At 36.0% G+C, this 12,631-nt stretch overlaps 1 protein-coding gene across 1 annotated transcript in view; it reads right to left on the bottom strand.

Annotated features, from left to right (window-relative positions):
* Positions 1–12,631, bottom strand: part of LOC126966076 (uncharacterized) — a 266,679-nt gene that overhangs the window by 62,648 nt on the left and 191,400 nt on the right. The gene's annotated exons all lie outside the window — the stretch shown is intronic.

Genomic DNA, 12,631 nt, shown 5'->3' with positions numbered 1-12,631 from the left:
CGATGATTAAAAACAACAGGCAAGTCGCATTCGGGCTCACACACGAAGGGTTTCTTACCATCGCACAAACACTAGGTACCTATGTACTTTTTAAATACTTTTGTAAGAGAAACTTTCTTTCGAATTTGCATGGCAGCCGTTTCAACGTGGTTTTAATTTGTTGTTATATGAAATACAGCCTACTACCCACAGATGGACTACAGGATAGCGGCATAGTGTTAGCTTATATTTTTTTATGAAAAAAGGGACGAGACGAGCATGACGTTCAGCTGATGGAAATTGATATGCCCTGCCCATTACAATGTAGTGCCGCTCAGGATTCTTGAAAAACCCAATAAATTCTGAGCGGCACAACAATTCCGCTCGTCACTTTGAGACATAAGATGTTAAGTCTCATTTGCGCAGTAATTTCACTAGCTATGGCGCCCTTCAGACCGAAACACAGCAATGTTTACACGGCGCTTAACGTTAAGAGCGAGTACACATTAGGCGTTCTGAAGCGCGCGCTTTGGTAACGCGCGTTTTCAAAATGTTCACCAAAATGGAAACCGAGTACTTCGATACAGACTTATATACCGACAAAATCCAAAAGCGTCCAGCTATATGGGACATGGAAAGTCCTGATTATAAAAACAAAATATTAAAGGAAAGGAATTGGGAGGAGATTGTTGAAATTTTTCTTGAATTCTCTTTGTCTCTGCCTTCGCCTTCTGTAGCGACGGTATAGAAGCCACACACAAGCAATCACTCCGACGTCCATTTCCGAACTGAGCCCATTATGGACGCCCTACTAACGCTCGTAAAACGCCGTCCTAAGCGCGCTGTATGTACGCTACCAACGTACGCCTAACGCAACGCCGAGCGCCTAATGTGTACTCACCCTAAATAGGCGCCGTTGTGGTACCCATAACCTAGCCGGCATCCTGTGCAAGGGAGCCTCTCACTGGTATAAATATACTTCGGGCTACAAAATCTTAAAACAGATCATGTTATAGTCGATGTAGCTAAAATAGGCGGTCGTAATCTAATCTGAAAAGCTGCTTAAATATTATATTATTACATTTCCTACGGATCTGATTCGATCTCGCAGGGAAACTCCCAGCAAAACCCTCTGCATTGCCCTCTGAGTGATCATGAGCTTTCTCATAAGGCCCATACTTAGCGACCACGTCTGCGTTCCCTTTGCTTGCAAATGCAATGAATGCTTCTTGTAATGGCTTGAAATTCCCCTAGATCATTATATTGACATTCGTTTTACCGCTGTTACTTAAACCATTAATACTTACAACTATTTACATATTACTTATTGGTACACCTAAATGTATCAGGCTTAGTGCTATACCAAAGAATGAATAAGTCGAGTTTGCTTAGCAAACCTCAACCTTATAGACACATTAAACTTGTAATTATCCTGTAGAGCTTTTAAATTGGTTTAGTGTAGTAAACTAGTGTAATCACACTAATAAACTTTAGTGTGTCGCATCAACAGTGTAGTGCAGGTGTATTAAATTACTTTGGAAGTTATGTAGTGTGCTGTTAAGTAAAACAAATACAGCGGAGTGTAATGTGATCAAGTAAGATTTATAGGGCAATACGTCTCTAATAATCAATACTACTTACCTACCTACTACCTATACGTCAATTAATCAGATTGTTTTCGTTATTATTAAGCAATTTGTGTTGCAAAAAAAGGACTATCGCTCTATTTGTATCTCAGGTCCTAGAGAACCATTAGGAGAAAAATTTAAAGAAATAAGTAATTGACTCTTTTCTCACAACAAATTATCCCTAACAATGTAATATATCTACATAGCACATAAAAAGGCATAAAAGGCTATATCAGATTATCTTATTTCCATATCATTAAATAGAAAAAATATAGAGTGGTAGCGAATTCATTCTTATGTTTTCCTTAATTGTTTTTAGCATTAATTATTGATATTTATGTAATGTAGTGCATACCTTTAATTTAGATATATACTATTAATTGTACCACTGATAATTGTTATCTTATTCGATAATGTTAAAAAATTATGAATCTAGTTTGTAAGTCCAAATAAATAAATCAGATACCTATAGAAAGAATTTCGCTTTTGCCGTACATCTGCATAAACTCAATTAGCCTTACAAATAAACATACTGTTAAGTAATACCTGAGAATAAACCAAGGATTTGGAAAATATTTACAAAATATTAAAAAAAAAATAGGAATCATCTAAAGTTTGATGTATTATGGGCACACATGAGGACTTAGGGCTCTAACTAAGTTGAGGTCTAGAACATGCTCCTTACTTAATAGCTGGAAACATCTGTCTTCACCTTTGGTATTACTGTGTCTATGGTGGGTCTTAATTTTCATTAGGTGAGGCATGTATGCCCCCCTAACATGAAAAAATAATGGTAGCACTCTTGGAATGCCGACAATAATGAAAAGTTGAACAAAATTTTTTTTTTTTTTTGACACAATTTTCACACAAATTTTCTTGCCCCAAGTTAAGCATATATTTAATACAATATACTTACTTAAACATACATAAATTCATATAAACTTACATAAATACATTTAAACATCCATGACTCGGAAACAAACATCCATATTCATCATATAAATGGTTGCACCTACCGGGATTCGAACCCGGGACCTCTAGCTTAGTAGGTAGGATCGCTAACCACTCGGCTATACAGGTCGTCAAATGTTACATCTGTATTTTTGTAAAAACAGAGAGGGACATCGAGTTGTACATGGAGCGACGATTTAAAAGACGCCGTTGGCATGACGTGGAGCAGATCATGCCATGACCGAGAACACTGGAAGACCCTGGGGGAGGCCTATGCGAAAGCAAACCAATCTGTGCCGATGTCTACTGCAAACTAAATGGAAATGTTAAAAAAGGCTATTGTTATTATTAACAGTGTAACTAGTTCAATGATTTTTCCCATCTCAAAAAATGCCGACTAAAAAAGTTTTCACCTCAAAATCTTCAGTTTCATAATATTAATACAAAGTATCTCTAGGTTAAATTCATATTTATGAAATAAAAGGTACAAAATAGAATCTGCACTGTCCATACCGAAACGTTTTCATCACAATTGAATCAGTAAGTTTATCAGGGGAACAATACTCAGGAAGCTGTATAGATATTGGGTATTGGCCTCATAAATTGGTTTGCCAGAAATGCAATTACAAGAATTTACGTTGTGTAATGCTCACAGAGCAACATTTATTTCCAAGCCTTTATTGCATTGTTCTCCCATTCGTTTCTAACTCCAAGCAACGATTTCTTTTCTTGTGAATGTAAGGAAAACTAATTTAGCTCTCCCGATATCCTATCGTTACCATATCATTAATATTGATGGAGACGTCATTTCGGGCTTTAGCTACATTTCTGCTGAATTGGCTAATATTACTAAGCATAAGTGTAACGTTCTGTGGAGCTTTGGCAACATATCTTTATTTTGTTTTAAGAACATTTCATATATGGTATGAAGTATTTATAGCAATATCATTGAGTTATATTAAAAATAAAATTACGATATAATTTTACAAATACTACAAGCGGTTATTGAAGACTTTCAAATTATTTTTGTGTAATTTTTTTTCTCTGTTTTTAGTTTTTTACTCACTTTTAGATTTATAAAGTAATGATAATTAGCATGCAGTGTTTACCTTTAAATGATTTTGCATACCTTGTGCATGTAATTCAAATTATTAATCTATTAATGAAAACTCTAGTTTAAGAAATATTTTTATGTAAAATCGCTGATAGATCAATAAATAAATAAAAATATCAGCTATTTAATAGATGAATATTTACCAAAAATATAAATTTTGATTCCTCACAGGTTGTTACCCTAGTAAATTATTTTTTTTTAGGAAAACTATTTCCTAAAGGCGTATTATTAAGTGATTCATATTTATTTATAAAACAGGTATATTGTAGAATGTAAAGAAATATTTTATAGGTGCATATTTAGTTTCGATGCGTATGTAAATTTGGATCACATTATTTGCCTAAAATAATTTTGAGACTAAGTTTTTGCTTTTTATAAATTTAATAGAATTTTACTGAATATCAGTTTATTTTGCCGCTTCTCTTTCAGGGCGCGATCGCTACCTAAAAGTATTATAAAAAAAGCAAGTATAGTTGTAACATTATTACTAAGATACGTAACAATGTCTAGGGAGTCAACAAGCGACACCAATTAAACAAATCTATATAGTCAAGAAGACTGCATGCTTTTTAACATAATTTAAAAGAATCTTCTTGATCGAAATTCTCACTGCATTCCTTGGATTAGATTTCATTAATTAATGCAATTGTACATATATCGTTATCTAATAGTCATTCATTAGCACAATATCTCGAGACACATTGATGTATTAAATGGAAGATTGATCGAGACTTGAACTTAATATCCTGCTCATGTCCATCCACAATGGAAGTATTTCCTTATAAAAGGGGTTAAAGTATGGAATTGCCGTTTTATTGTAATAGGTACTTCGAATTGACATTAAGCCTTTATGGTTTCAGATTTTTGAGTGAAAGATTTTTCATATGGTACCTATGTAGTTCTTCTTTTAAAAAATGTGCAACATTTAATTATCGACTTTCAGTTTTTTTTATTCAGCTGAGACAAGAAAGATGGATTCTTTGAAAATTTGAGTGATAGTTTTGCATACGAGTTTCGACGCGGAAGTAACGCGGCAGAAACAGCTTGCAATATCAATGTTGCGTTTGGAGAAGGGACTGCTAATGAAGGCACTATGAGATTTTGGTTTAATCGCTTTCGTGATGGAAACTTTGATTTGAATAACGAGCCACGTTGAAGACACAGGTGAATAAAAATGACTTGAAAGAGGCTAGGATTGGGTTCCACCCTGGAAGCCAACCCACCTAGAATTAGCGGCATGGTTTAAAGTTACCTTACCATCACTATTCACTCATTTGCGTCAAATCAATGAAATATAAAAATATGAAAAATGGGTGCCTCATGATTTGACTGATCTGCAGAAAGAAACGCCTGTTGAAACTTCTGTTGCCTCGTTGAATCGATATAGAAATGAAGGATTATTGGATTTAATTGTGACATGCGATGATAAGTGTATTCTTACGATAACCTTAAGCGAAAAATGCAATGGCTGACCCCAGGTCAAACAACAGTGTCCTAAGGCCCTGCTTTGCTGCGTGCATATTATATAGGCAATTAGGCAGTGCCTAGATCGTTATTAACCTGAATAAATATAGCACTAGTGTTAAAGTTAATTTAGTATATTCCGTTATTTTATTACCAAACTTCTATTGAACTGCACCCACTCATAAAATTTTTCCTTCCGCTAGATACTAAACACCTACGGTAAGTAATCTTCAGATATCCAAAGCGGAACTACGACTAGTTAGATCTACCATATTTGCCAGACCTTGCTCCAAAGAACTATAATTATTTTCGTGATTTGTAGAATTTTCTAGGTGATAAAAAGTTTTCTTCTCAGGAGGCAGTACAAAACCACCACAGTTCTATCGCAAAGGCATAAATGACCTTCCTATTAGATGGCAGCAATAGATAATAGTGGTTATTTCATACTCAAAATCGGCAATTTCGTACTTCAACCCCTAACAATATCTAAATTAAATTTTGTGCCATAAAAATAAGATATGAAAATTAGTTATTATAGATGGAGTTTAAATAAATTTTAAGGACAGTACCACTTTATGAAAGAGGAGCATACATACATTCAAACCCACATGCACACACTCACCCACACACACACACAGTCTTCAGACTTGTTTTCATTGTAAAATTTGGTTTTTAATCATTTCTGTTTATTTCTTTATTGTTTATTAAATGTTGTAGTAGATAACTAAGGAAGTTGCGAGATATTCCCAATACAGGTGTCCTAAGACAACTTACTGGGAAGTCTCAACCACTAAAAATGTATATTGTTTCACGTCCCCCAAGTAACTACAAATTATGCCCAGAACAGTATTTTAAACGTATAACATACTTATATAATACCGAGTAAGCAGGTACTGACATTTTTGCGACGTCTAAGCAACGCTTTTTACACGACATCTCAATACTTAAAACACACGAAAATAAAATTGTATAACATAAACACGAAAACACACCCACACTATGTATATATACACACACACGCATACACACACCTCTTAAATAATATTATTACTAACGTATGTAATAATATTAGCATAAAATAACAGATCTATACCTATTAAAGTGTTGTAAATATTATTCTTAATCCTAAATTGGCATATTTGTAAAATTATTTGCAAGTCTATTGTTATGGTATATAAAGCTGTGGGATTATTAGTAAATAAAATTGATAAAAATAAATATGTAATCTTTGAAATAAACGAAATATATTATTTATTATTAAGAAATAATTATTATTATACATGTCACCTGATGGTATGTGATCTCTTTTATGAAATGAAATTTCTTTTTTGATTTAGGTAGGTAGTTTGTACACTCATGAAAGTAAGTTTTGATTGAGATGAGAAGAGAAAGAACATCTCTAGACATCGTGAGAGAAGAATCTCTCTCGTATGCTTTGTTTGTCTTTACACTAATGTATTGTAAGTGTGTGGTTTAATCTGAATAAGTACATAACAAGAGCTCATTAAAAGTTTTCACGAGCATTTCTTTTCATAAATATATGATTTTCTAAAACTTTCAACGGAACGAAACCAAGAAATACAGCAGTGAATAAGCTACAGCCTTGGGCTAAGTACATTATATATTGTTTCTCTTCTCGAAAACTCTTGTTTTTCTTTACAAATTGTTATGAATATAACAAAGAAATGAAATACAAAGCTGCAATATTGTAAACTCGGATAGTTAATTCATTCAATAAGCAATTTTTTTTATAAATTCTAGTAAACTCAATTTTATGATCACAATTTTATATGACGTCCTGAAATCATTATTTGAATACTGTTGTTCAAGTCAAATAAAATATTGGTATTTTTGTAAGAATATTTACCAGCTTATAGACCTTTCTTCGGGCATGTATCGCGACGTGGAAGCGACTCCATAGAACGCTTAATAGTGCAGGGTAAAGTCGAGGGCACTAGACCAAGAGGCAGGTCCCCGATGAGGTGGACGGACCAAGTGAGGCAAGCTGTCGACGGTACTCTGCATGAATGCACGAGAAGAGCGGCAGTTCGCGACGAGTGGCGTCGCATTGTGAAACAGGCCACTAACCTCGACGTGACGACCACGACCACTCTGACAAGAGTGTAACGCCGAAGAAGAGAAGAAGTATAGACCAGGGAGACGTTGTATTTTTGTTGTACCTTTTTAATTTAGTTCAATATAAGAATAAAGTTTTCTCATTTTCTGGTGTGATTGTTTATTAACAATAGTTTACATTAGCTGTATCAGAAATATCCGTAAAAAACATTCTGCCTATTTCTGCCTTGAAGCAGTAATGTGTAAGCATTACTGTGTTTCGGTCTGAAGAGCGTCGTAGCTAGTGAAATTTCTGGCCAAATGAGACTTAAAAACATATGTCTCAAGGAGAAGAGTGCAATTGTAGTGCCGCTCAGAATTTTTGGGTTTTTCAAGAATCCTGAGCGGCACTGCATTGTAATGGGCAAGGCGTATAAATTACTATTAGCTTAACGTCCTGCTCGTCTTGTCCTTTTATTATCATTAAAAAAAGACAAGTTAAGCAAAGTTTATAAAACTTGTATGGAATTTTTTTACGCTCTTGCAAGAGGAGGACAAAATACATACAGATCACTGATCGCCGCGGCATAATTGTCTCTGTAACACCAGAGAAATCACTTAAGAATCATTGGAATAGAATAGAATCACATTATTAGCAATTAAAGGCAATTGCCTTTAACACACACCTTCAATTTACAGTATAAATCTTAAAATAATACACTAAATGAAATAAATTACAAAAATTATTTAACTATAAAAAAAAATTAATGAATTATGCGGCACGTGATTCCCTGCTAAAAGGAGCTGACTCAGTACATTGCTAGTCAGTGCAGAAGACTGGTTATCAGCAGCCCCTCGTGACATTTGGAGTAGACAATTGTTGTAGTCTTCCCATTGTAATTTTTTTTTCGGCAAAGGGAATGAATGAACATCATAATATGTTGATTTTGCCTCATGTTGAAAATAAATAATTGTTTTTAACATTAAATCATATTATAATTTTTAAGTTTTAATTTAATATTTTAGTATTTTGAATGTTTGTTTTGGTTGATTGGGTTCTTGCCTTAAATTATTTGCTAAAATTAGACAATTGGTTAAAAATAAAAATAAAGCTTTTATAACAGATCCCCATTAATCATAAGAGCTTTAGAAATAACAATTCTTAACAGCCACAGTCGTTTTATGTAATAAAAATGTTACGAGTTGATAATAAAAATGTAATAAAGAATGAAATGCAAGACCCCATACATTTATTGTCACATATAAAACAGTATAAAATGTTGTTAAATCAATTGGAGTGGATAAAGGAAAAAAAACGAAGACCAAACTAGTTGCAGTTGTACTTTACTCCGACAGCGCTAGGTTTTGAGGTTAAAATATTGGGAGATTTTTGTGTTTCACGTAAAGTAAATTAAATTAACTATAACAGTGCTATTTTACACCAATAAAATTTGAAAAACAAAATTTTATGAACGATGCGGGATTCGAACCCACGACCTCCGGCGTTCCGTGCCCGAATTTTGTGAGGGTTATCACTTTAAAACATAACATATTGTTTAGTGCTATTTTAATTTAGGTTCTTACTGCGGTAGGCTATCCCTTTTTGCCTATATTGAATGCACGCCCCTGAGTGGATAGAAAAACTAGTTAAGAAAGATCTAGAATTGCTTTTATGAAAATTTTTTGAAGCAGGTGTTACTTTGCGGAAATCCACAATTATACAAATGATTTGAGTTTTCATTAGTGTTAATTCCGCCAATATTTGTCTTTAAATGAAGACTCAAGTTCAGTCTCGTGCCAGATTTTGGCGAGACAACACGTCCTGAGGATGCCTCGTGTAGAGGCGAAACACGTCTCGAATTGTTTAAAGACAAATATTGGCGGAATTAACACTAAAGAAAACTCAAGTCATTTGTATAGAATTGCTTTTCAAAAGACTACGTTATCAGTTAATTTTAGAAATTCTATGTATAAAATAAACTGTTTTTTTAACACTAAAGAAAACCTAAATCATTTCTATAATTATGGATTTCCGCAAAGTAACACCTGCTTCAAAAAATGTTCATAAAAGCAATTCTAGATCTTTCTTAACTAGTTTTTCTATCCACTCAGGGGCGTGCATTCAATAATATTTTTTTTACCTGTTTTTTTTACTGTTTCTATCAAGGGCCTCTCATATTTTTCTCTTCTGCCACGCACAAGCAAAAATTTGTAAAGTGGGAAACTGTTTTTCCTGATTGAAATAAAATAACTCTTCTATATCTTTGAATAATCAAGAACTACTTCAATATAATACTATATATCATATCTCTCAATAAACTATTTTGATAAAACCAGGATTTATTTAGTAATTAATATTTAAAAAATAATAAGCATTCCATTCTATTTAATTTCAACAAACGAATGCTATTTCAATAACACGAACAAATTTAATTAATATGAAATACAGAAATAATATTTTAACAAAACGTAGACGAATATATTTATGATCTGAGAATGACCGGAAAACAAAATCGAAAATAAATATGCACATATAAACTCAACATTTGCAGGGAAAAATTTTTCAGTTTACAAAGCGTTATTTAAATTGGTACTGCAAATCCCTATATTTGTTTTTTAATCAATTTGTGAAACGATTTAATGAAGATCTTTTAAGTATGAAAGATAAAGCTGTGTTAGCAAAGGGTTAGAAATAAGTAAGTCTTCAAGATACATAAATTCATTCACTGTTAATTATAGACGATTATGAAAAGTTGTGCTAACTTTTAATTTATAAAACAAGAGAAAAACCAGCAATAAGTAGTGTGACTTTTTCTATGGAAAAGAAGGACGAACGAGCGTACGGGTCACCTGGTGTTAAGTGATCACCGCCACCCACATTCTCTTGCAACAGCAGAGGAAACACAAGAGCGTTGCCAGCCTTTAAGGAAGGTGTGGTGTACATGCTTTTTTTGAAGGTACCCATGTCGTATCATCCCGGAAACAACGCAAAAGGAAGCTCATTCCACAGCTTTGTAATACGTGAAAGCAGAAAGCTCCTGGAAAAACGCAATGTGGAGGACCGCCACACATCAAGATAGTCGGGATGATATCCTAATTTGTGGAGTGTTGTGCGAAGGTGGAATTCGGTGACAGGAATCAGGTGAAACAGCTCTTCGGAACACTCCCCAAGTGATGAGAGTAATAACAAGAATCTGCCTTTATGGTTTATGCGTTTTTCTTAAAGTTATCTAAAAATCTTGTTTTCGTAGTACAAGAGTTAGTGTACTGAAGTGTCCTTAATTGTAATAAATTGAAGTAAATAGAAAGGATTGAGTGATTGCATCATTAATGTCATCGCTTAAATGTAGCTCATGCAATGCTAATGTAATCGCAAGCAGAGCTTGTGGCAGTGACGTGGGACGGCTCGTTCCCTTCTCTAAAATATTGTCGAGGGCGGCGATGGCTGGCCCACGTGTTATGCTCGTGAACGGGCGCCACTTGTGGTGGCAGCATGATCCTGTAACCAGAAACTCTGTTTCATGGTTTGAAAATTAAATGTTATTAAATTTTTATAGTTGCCAATAAAATGGTCGCAAAATACCTTTACTTGTTTATGTATAAGACGATGAAAATGTTAATCTTAATTTCAAAGAGTGGCAATAAGTTTCTTGCTACTTCTTCTAATCAGTCTCACCTTTACGAAGTATTGGTAAAATCATCAAGACTTTTTTTTTGACATTCATAAGAGTCATTTCCGTGACCTGCACGAATAAAGTGATTTTGATTTGATTTGATACCCGTATAACAAGTGTATTAACAAGAGTGGAATGAAGGCCATTCAGAGCAGTACTGCTACCACATTTAGGTATTTCTGCCAAGGTGGTCGGGGTTATGTAGCAATGATATATATTCAGCACTTCGGTATTTACATGAGTATGTATGTAAGTGTTTGTACTTGTCAAAAATGTCAACGAATTTAAATCTAAATTAAATTACGTAATATGTCATAAGAAACGAAAGCCAGTGTGTGTTGCAAGTGATCACTTACGGTACGCAGACGTGGTCGCTAACTATGGGCCTAAAGAGAAAGCTCATGGTCACTCAGAGGGCAGTGGAGAGGGCTATGCTCGGAGTTTTCCTGCGAGATCGAATCAGAAATGAGGAGATCCGTAGGAGAACCAAAGTCACGGACAGAGCCCAAATTATTGTGAAGCTGAATTAGCAGTGGGAAGTGCACACAGTTCGACGGAAAGATGGCCGTTGGGGCAGTAAAGTCCTCGAATGGCGACCACGTACCGGAAGACGCAGTGTTGGTAGGCCCCCCACAAGATGGACCGACGATTTGGTCAAGATCGCCGGAATACGTTGGATGAGGGCAGCGCAGGACCGATCGTCGTGGAAATCTTTGGGGGAGGCCTTTGTCCAGCAGTCAACGTCTTTCGGCTGATGATGATGATGATAATGATTATGTCATTGTGACAGTATCCATCTCTCCCTTCGCTTCGCCAATCAACCACGCGCTTTTTTCATTCATCCATGCCATGCCGCCGTTGCACATGAGGAATGACACCCTGGCCCATACGGCAAAAGAGAAAGCCGATCTCCTGTGCACTCTTTTTTCCTCCAACTCGACTCTTGACGACAACGGAAAAACTACGCCGACCATCCCGCGGTGTCAGAGCTCCATGCCTGAAGTACAGTTCCGACAGAAAACTGTTAGGCGAGCTCTGTTTTCGTTGGACATCAGGAAGTCGAGCGGGCCGGATGGCATTTCTCCAATCGTGCTTAGAACGTGTGCCCCTGAGTTGACGCCGGTGCTAACGCGTTTATTCCGGCACTCTTATTCAAAAGGCGTAGTCCCTGATTCATGGAAGTCAGCCCTTGTCCATCCGATCCCAAAAAAAGGAGACAGTTCGGATCCGGCAAACTACAGGCCTATTGCTATTACCTCCCTACTCTCCAAAATTATGGACAGCATAATTAACCGCCAGCTCTTGGTATACCTTGAGGGTCACCAGTTGATCAACGACCGGCAGTAAGGCTTTCGCCATGGTCGGTCGACTGGCGATCTTCTGGTATACCTAACACACAGATGGGCGGCGGCTATTGAAAGCAAGGGGGAAGGCCTGGCAGTTGGTCTGGATATAGCGAAGGCCTTTGATCGTGTATGGCACAAGGCGCTCCTCGCAAAACTTCCATCATTTGGGCTTCCTGAGAGCTTATGCAAGTGGACCTCCAGCTTCCTCACTGGGCGCAGCATACAGGTCGTTATCGACGGTTATTGCTCGAATCCCAAGCCCGTGAACGCTGGAGTGCCCCAAGGCTGTGTGCTATCTCCCACGCTGTTTCTTCTGCATATCAATGATATGTTGGACACCGCCAACATGCATTGCTATGCAGACGACAGCACTGGTGATGCCGTATACACGGGCCATGCAGGTCTCTCTCGGGAAAACGT

The sequence above is a fragment of the Leptidea sinapis genome, chromosome 9 (assembly GCF_905404315.1).
Source record: "Leptidea sinapis chromosome 9, ilLepSina1.1, whole genome shotgun sequence".
Taxonomy (NCBI): Eukaryota; Metazoa; Arthropoda; class Insecta; order Lepidoptera; family Pieridae; genus Leptidea; species Leptidea sinapis.
The sequence above is the reverse complement of the archived record's forward strand: the minus strand, read 5'-3'. Positions and strand labels throughout refer to the sequence as shown.